The following is a 9,005-nucleotide window of genomic DNA, read 5'->3' as shown; positions in this document are numbered from 1 at the left end:
CTGTCTTGATTACTGAAATTAGCGAAAAATCGTTCATTATCTCAAAGGAAGAGGGTCCATAAGGCCATCTCTAAAGTTTGTCTAAACTTACGAAAATCAATACTTTAAGATCAATTACATTCAATTCGAGTGATTCCTACTTAAACGGAGCAATGGAGTTATCACATTTGTTCGGAAATCAATATTTTGATTGTCGTATTGGAAAATAATTTGAATTATTCTGGAATGGCAGAGTTTTCTCAATTCTTTATGCATTTGATGCCGACGCTTTTAAGTTAAACTATACATGCCAATAAATCTCCAGAAAGGATCAATATTTGCCTTTGTGTATAAATTGTTAACAAATGCGTGCGCGCTTGAAACTACGAAAACACTATTTGTGTACATATTTTGCAATATACATTTCTTTAAAAAAAAATCACATAATTGTCCAGAAACTCATTTATTTATGGATATTTATTGTAGCATAATGTCATTTTGAAATTATAATTTTTTAAATCTCGAATTATCGAATCTTTTCTCTTTTGTGAATTTTTCGAGCAGTGTATTTATTTTTATCTCATTATTATGACCTGCGGACATTGAAGCACGATCACGAGACGAAGGCTATGCTTTGTTTTCATTAAGTAAATCATACGCTAGCCAATTGCCATCATACTTCATCGAGCACTGGAGTATTCGACATTTGCGTGCGCCCCGTAACTGTGCACAAATATTCGAGTTCTACTTTTAATCCGTTGTTCAAACAGTTCTTTTCAGAGTTATCTGTTCTCTTAGATATTTATAGATTTTATCATCCATCAGTTCTTTTCAGAATACTTTCTTTTGGCAGAAGGGTTAGATCACACAAATATTATATTATATACAAAGCTGTACAATCGCTTATTGTTATATCTCCCTAGGAGTTAAGCTTCAGGCCTTTATCAATAACGAATTAATAATTCAAAAATCTGCTCGATGTTGCAAAATCGAATTTGGTAATATTTTTAAAGATGATGATGATGCTAATTAAATAAAACAAATATCGAATACAACTATCTCAAGTGGAACTGAGATATCCTTGTTGGATTATCTCCGAGTATTAGCAAAGAAACGATCATGCAATTGGACACATCTGGAATCTTAAGTGATTATCGACTTACCGAAATATCCGCGGGAGATTTCAACAATCTTTACCGCATACCTTAGTGTAAAATCCGTAGTACATCTACAAAAAATGCACACACTTGTCTCGCTCTATTCTTTATTAAATTGAGAACAGGAATATTTTATTCAATCTTGTCAACACTTTTCGGGATACGTACAATTAATAAAATGACAGGTAAAATAACTGCTAGCACTTATGGAAGATTTTGTCCCCAATCATCTTGGTTTGAATCATGTCACGAGAAAAAATTTCATATGATTACATACAAGGATATGGCTAAAGCTCTATTTACGGAAGGTAAAGATCGGCAATACTTGTAGCACATCGAACATACATGTACATAGAAAAAAATAACTATTCTTTCCAAAGATATCTTTTTTCTATGCACAAGGGCAGGCCTCTGGTTAAGCCTATGGTAGTTAATACTATTGAACTATTTTAGATGTCTTTGGTCCTTACTTTGGTGACCGGAAAAATAATGATGCTAATATATTAAACAGTCTGATGACAGATAGAAGTTATTCTACTTTTAGAATGGTTATGACCGTTTAGAAGACGTTATCGTAAACTGAGTAAACTGCTGTGATTCAATAACAACTTTGAAAGAATATGGATTGATATCGAAAATATCTCATTTTTTTAAGCAGAAAGGCAACATGATGCTATAAGTGCAAATGAATCCAGACTTGTGAAAAATCCAAATCCAAAACCAAAATCCGTTGGACTCTCGAATCCGTAATTGGTTTAATTAAAACATGGAAAATGTTGGCTGTTTTTTCTAAGACTCATTCAAATATCATATATCGGAGATTACGTAACATCATCGGATGATGAAATAATTGCTCAAAGAATGCTCGCTTTGTCTAAAAAAATCCAACGATCTCCAAAAGATTTTAGAAGATGTAAGGTGGTTCACAAAGACCACTATTTAGGAAAAAATACAGACAATATCCATTACAGACATTCCGCCTTTAATACTCCAAGATCTTTACAGAATAATGATTGGAATTTACCAGATAAAGCAAGCGGTCTTATGCACGAAAACATGATGATGTTACGTGCTTTACGTGCACAAATAGGAAGCAGACATTTTAAAGTTGAAGTTGCATTTTCGACATATTTCATCCAAATAATATCAACTTTGGATTCGGAGAAAGATGGCTTTGATCCTATCAAAGATTGTCACTGTCAATGCAAAACGGAAGCACGAACTGTAGGATGCTGTACGCACATTGCATCTATTCTATGGTATCTAGAATATTATAGATATATGGAAAATACATCTCAATATCACAGTGATGCATATCCAGAATATGAAATGGATGCATTTTTTGATTCAAAACAGATGAATCGGAAGATGAGGAATAAAATCATAAAAATATATTTAAAATTGTAAATATCTATTTCTGAATTAATATGGCAACTCCATCGTTTCGTTTAAGCTGCAATCATTTGAATTGAATCTAATTGACCTTAAAATATAAATATAAATATTATCGTGATTGGACGTTTGGACAAAATTTGGAGGTGGCCCTTATGAGCTCTCCTCTATTTCATAAAAAGTACGATGAATAATTTTGTTAAACAAACAAGTATATGTTTTCTTTACACCTGACTTATGTCGTTATTCTATTCATAAAAGTATTGCGATATTACGATTAGCAAAAAAATTAATGGTTTATTTTTGGAGATATTTAATGTGTCATATCAATTATATGTACCGGAGAAATGTATAATATCTATAATATCTCGTAAATTATTGGTCTTTTATATTTCTAATTTAATACTTTTACATGCAGAATGGTTCTAGAGAAATCATTACATCAAATATAATCCATTTTAAAAAGTGCAAATACCATAATGTCTTTTTTATTGCGTCTCTATCTACAAAAGAATAACGTTATCACGTTAGGCTTCTCTCGAAACAGTTGCACTTTTATAGAAAACATTTTTTTTATACTTTTTGAAACATGTGATGTGAAAGTTAGATTGAAACATTCTCTCTATACATATACATACGCATGCATGTGTGTACACAATAATTAAATAAATATAACATTATAATCCACATTACATTACATTATAATCCATTATATTATAATCCATATATTGATTGTGATCTTTAACTCCTGTTATCCGCTGTTGCACAAAGATGGATCTGTTTTCTGTAATCTGTAATCTGTAATACTACTTTCGAACAGATTAGAATATAATATTCGTAAACGTTCATTAATTCGATGAAATCTGGAGCTTATGCATCTGAATTGAAAAAGAATTAGTCATATCTTTTATTAAAATTATAATATATATATTATGTATAAGCATATTAACACTAACTGCGTTAATAAATAATTAGAAGTAGAACTAAATTAGAACTAAATTAGAATTCTATTATTTATTTGTTATGTTTCAATATAATATTTTTATGTTTTTATATATGAGAGAGAAACAGAATTTAAAAATGAGTTTTATCCAAAATTTATAATTTAATTTCAATCGTTTTTTTGAACTATATAATTTTTAGATAATGAAAAAGAAAGCCACCAGAAAACAACTGCCTTACAGAAAATAACAATTTGTTAATCAGTAAGTTAAGAAATATTAAACAAAATTACTAAACAATTGTAAGCTAAAAGCATTAAATAAATGCATTTTATTAAGAGGATTTTTACGTTTTAGGGGTAAAAAATATTGGTTATTTTTATTTTTAAAAGCTTATAGTCTTAATATCTCTATGATATTGAGAGCACATTTTCAACATCTTTCCCATCTTGAATTGTGACTTCTTGATATCAGCAAATCAATCTATCTTAGAAAAAATAAAACAAAAATGAAATGACAAACATTTTAGTATCGGAACCGGTCTGGTTTCTTGATAGTACGATCACTTCAGATCTTCCCATTTCTTTCAATGGTTTCGGTTCCTCTTTTGAGATAGCTACGGATTCTTCAAGGGATAGCTGCAGGTCTCTTAGTCCAATCTCTCATAGTAGTCTCGAAAAAATTGTCAGCTTCAGGACTGGAGTGTCCTAGAGAATTAATCTTTAGATGGGTTGAATCAGACCTTTACTCGTTTTCAATTTCATCACCTGCACGTAACCATCTTTTTCACAGTAAACTTATTTAATGACGGTGAGCGGCCAGGCCATTTTTGTAAATTTCGATAAGCACGACATCTCCGATAACTACAGGCGTGGAACTATTTCTGGGTTTAGTTCGTCTAGATAATTGATCCAAGTACTGTATATGGAAACGTTTTCTAAACTCTTCTTTCAATCTTTGCTGATAGTGCATCTTTTCTGCAAACTGGTAAACTTGATCCAAGTCTGGAACGCCATTTTTTCGAATGTCACTAATGAACATCGTTGAAGAAAACGCCGTGATCTCAGTATTTTTCTCTATTAAGTAAGTAAGAGATCTTAAATTCATAATAGCTTCACAGTCATATAGAAGAGTGTTCATTTCTTCGTTCAGCATAACGAAGTTTTTTTTAATGTTTTCTTCTAGATCTTTAAGGAGACAGATAAGTCGCTCCCATCATCCTCTCCATCAGGCAGCTGAAGGTAAATTAAAATGCCATATTATCTCATTGAGAGCACAATATTGAGAAATTTTCTGTTAATTAATCTTCTGCACTAGGTTCTTAGCCTCTACGAAATTTTTCCCATTATCATTATACACTACAATAAATCTTCCTCGACGTGCAATGAATCTTCTGAAGGCCTTCAAGAATTCCTCTGTTGATAGGGATGTAAACAATTCCAAATAAACTGCACAAGTAAGCAAACAGATGTAAGCTTTTTGTCCACCACTCAAAAAAAGTGATCTAGCGTAATCGATACCTATCATTTCAAATGCTGCTGCATCTCTCACTCTGTTTTCAGGTAACAATCCAGGCGGTGTTTTCATCGTTTTCATCAATCGACGATGCATATCGACGATACATGGTGCATTTTCTTATGATTGAGCATACCGTTTGACGACATTGCAAGACCCAAAACTTCTCGCGCAAGTTATTCATCACAATGTCGATATCAGCATTAAGTTTTAAATGAAAGATAATTTTTAACGTCAATAGATGAATTGAATCCAACACTATGGGACATGAAGAAAAGATATCTTGACAATTGGAGGTCATTGTTTTTGTGCATGTTAGTCCATTCTCCTCGAAAACATTTAAACTTCGTGAATCATTATTTTCTAGAAAATGATGATTCTTTCTGTGCTAGTCTATAGAGAAGCAATTCTGCTTTAGTAATTTCTTTGGCACTTAACTCTTGAGTTTTGTTTACATGTCTTCGACAATTATTCATAAATCTTAATATCCATGCGACGGTACACAATTTTGAAATACATCGAAAGTTTCTGCAAATTCCAGACTGCCTCTCCACCCACTTGTTCTATGGACTTTAGCATAACGATTTCTTCGGCAATAGTCTCGGAGGATGTTCTCTCTTTGCATCGTCTGGAAGTTTTGCGTAACTCTAAGTTTAGTATGTTCTCGTCAATTTTTCTTTCCTCTTTGGATCACTCTTCTTGAAGCTGAGGCAGCTTCAATCACTCCGGTTCCTCATTTCAGTTCAAGGAATTTCTTAGCATCACCTCGAGAAGGTAAATCCGTTGGGTTCATAACTCCAGGAACATATCTTCAAGATTCAACATTCGTAAGGCTCCTTATTTCAGAATACGATTCCATACAAAAACTGCCCATTATTAAATCTATATTAGAACAATTATCGAAGTCATCAAGAAATAGGTGAATTATGATATCTTGATAACCTTAATGAAGGATTGCATCATCCTAGTTCTAATAGAGGCTGCTAATAACTCAAGGCAAAGTATGATCTTCTTTTCTTTGGGTGCTATTCTTGACTTGACTTCTACGAGATATACCTCGACTCCTATGCTTGACTCAACTCGTGCGAAGATTACTGCCGCGTATGCGTCCTTACTGGCGTCGACAAAAACATGAAAGAACAGTAAAATAGGATCTCTTTCCTCTCCAAAAATCCATCATGGAAACTTCAATACACATAGGAGATCTAGTTATTGAATCCATTCAAGAAATTTGTTTAATGTCGTAATCTATTTCTGTGTCCCAATTCACATTTTTAATCCATAGATCTTGCAATAATAATTTTGATTTTAACAGAGTATGGGACAGACGAATCCGAGAGGATCGTAAACTTTCTGTACTTGCGATCCTCTTCGACTCTCATCTTCTCTGTGATCGTTGGTGCAGGAAATTCCGATAACATTAGAGTCCCTTGGTGTCCCATATATAAGTTCAAACATCGTCAATTGACTCTCAGGATTCCCGCCAGTGTATCTTTTAAAACAAATTTAGCCTGAATTAAAAGGGAATAGGCTTCTCTCCTGAAAATTTCAAAATCAGAATAAGAATCGACATTAATAACGCAGTTATCAACATAAAAGGATTTTGTCAGTTTCTCATAAATTAATTTCTTATATGGCAAAATGATAGAGTTTAAGACTCTGCTAATATGCAATTCAATCGTCGCCCCTAAAAGAAATGCACTGCTTGTCAATGCAAAGACAACTCAATGATGTCGTTAAATTTTTGTTGTTAAATCAACACTTCACCACAGGAATCTCAAAATATCTCTATCCGATGGGAAGACGCTAATTTGTAAGAAGGCTTTTGCGTTACTACTTTCTTCCTTTCTCGAAATCAATGTATCTGGAATGAGCTTTATGAGATTAAGTCTCTAAGCATTGGTTAAGCGAAAGCGATTCCTTGCAATCAGCAAGGAATCGCTAATGCATCGAAAAGAGTCGTATCTTCATAGTTTCTTCTTTCTTGATTACAGGCTTGTGTGGAAGATAATAGCTCTCGACTTCAAGTGCAAGTACTCTTTCAATAATTACTTCTTTAAGCCAACTCGAGACAGTCTAGTAGTTCAAATAAATTTTCTTATCGCAATCTCTTTGTAACGACGATTTTAATCTTTTCTCGGCTATGTCTCGATTATCGTAAAGATAGATAATTCTCTTTTTAAGATAGAAGAACTTCATCGATTTTCGTTGTGGATTTTGTTTCTTGAAGAGATCTTTATTTCAGCTTATACCTCCTTGTACTTGATGTACCTCCTTTGTAATACTCTTGATAAGATCCGTAATACTCAAAACATCGAGTCTTCATAAGTCTGATATGTTCTTGCTAGTTTCTTGAGTGAACATTGATATAATCGTCAGCGTAATATCGGTGCTATTATTATCGTCTATATCCTTACTTAAGATTGTCCATTCAAACTTAGTTTCTAAAATCGTTATTCCTTGATTTATCTGCAGAATTTTATTATTGAATATCTTACCAGCAACATTAACTCAACAATAAAATGGACTCTTGACGTTCATCGGTATCGCTCAAACGTATATCTTTTTTCTCAAGTATATCCCATGGACCATCGATCTTATAGTGTCTTGATAGATAATATCTTGTTGCAAAGCTACAAAGTCACATTTGTTTGTTCCATTTAAGTTGCTGATGTAGATTCGATAAATTTTGAGTCTCTGAGGCTTGGTTTTAGTTCCTCCAAACAATAAGTGTACCATCGTCTGTTCATCCTCAATCTCGTATTCAAACTCTCTGGCTACTTTTCCAAAACATAAGATCTATGTGAGCCAGTATCTATAGTGGCATGAACTTTCACCAAGCCTTTTGGATTCACCTCGTTCAATTTTACCTTTTAGTGTAAATAGGAACATTTTTGCACTCGAAGAAACATTCGCGAGACAACTGTTTCCTTCGTGAAAAACTGATTCATTCTTCTTATTTGCTTTGACTCATCCTTGTTTGACAGGTTTTTACACATCAACAAACAATATTCAACAATCCTGCCGCACCAAGGGCATTTTGCTCTTGTTGCGGCAAGTACTCTTTTATAACTGTATCCTACTTTCAGACAGTTAAAACAGCCCTGCTTGTCTTTTATAGCTGAAATCTCTTCTCCAAGTCCATACTTCCAATCGTTTCACAAACTGTTACGACTGGCTCACAGAACATACATCGCTGCAGCTTTGCTTCTTTCACTGATAGTGACACCAGACGCTGTCGCTATCTCTGGATCTCGTTCATCTTTCGATTTCCTTTTATTTTTGTCCTTTATCGGAAATCACTCTCGAAGTATGTCTTTACCATTTGAATGTTGCTCATTCTTGATCTCTCTTCTTAGAAAAATCATTAAACTGAGACGATCTTTTGCAATATCTGTTGTAACATTTACAACAGACGCAGAATGAAGAATTAACTGGACCCTTGTTTGTTGTATGTAAGGTCTCTTGAGGCAGTGAGGACTCTACCAAAGGAAACAACATTGCTGCGCACATTTCCGTCGTCAGACCTAAAGTCTCAAGTGCTCGTATATGCATCTCTAATTTATCATAAATAATTGTGAGAGACACATTTTTATTCTTACTTAAGACTAACTTTAAAAGTTCGCGCACTTAATCAATAAATCTTTTATGCCGAATCGAGACTCAAGTCTGTGCTTTCTCATAATTACCGGCCGTTAGTGGAAAACTATTCATTACTTCAACACGCGCGAGATTTTTACCATAGACTAGAAGTGGAATTTATTTTCCCTGTGTCTCATCAATTTTCTTAAAAGTATTCCAAAACGGAATCAATCTTTGATATCACCGCCAAACTGTCACAAAGTGAAAATCCGATTGACTTCTATTTTTACGGTTATACTCAGAGAACACGTCATTATCGTCCATATTAGAATTAATAGTCTACGTTAATTCTATTTTTGAAGGTCAAATAAAAAGAAAAATGTAAGAAAAATTAGAATTATTTTTTTAAATTGTTGCTATTTTGAAAATATCATATTAA

The 9,005-nt window shown here is 33.3% G+C and overlaps 1 pseudogene; it reads right to left on the bottom strand.

The window, feature by feature from the left end:
* Window positions 1–5,795: 5,795 nt before the first annotated feature.
* LOC105621825 lies at window positions 5,796–6,405 on the bottom strand (annotated as a pseudogene).
* Between the last annotated feature and the right edge of the window lie 2,600 nt (window positions 6,406–9,005).

Source organism: Atta cephalotes (assembly GCF_000143395.1).
Source record: "Atta cephalotes unplaced genomic scaffold scaffold00037, whole genome shotgun sequence".
In the NCBI taxonomy this organism is placed as follows: domain Eukaryota; kingdom Metazoa; phylum Arthropoda; class Insecta; order Hymenoptera; family Formicidae; genus Atta; species Atta cephalotes.
This window is presented reverse-complemented; position numbering and strand designations above follow the sequence as displayed.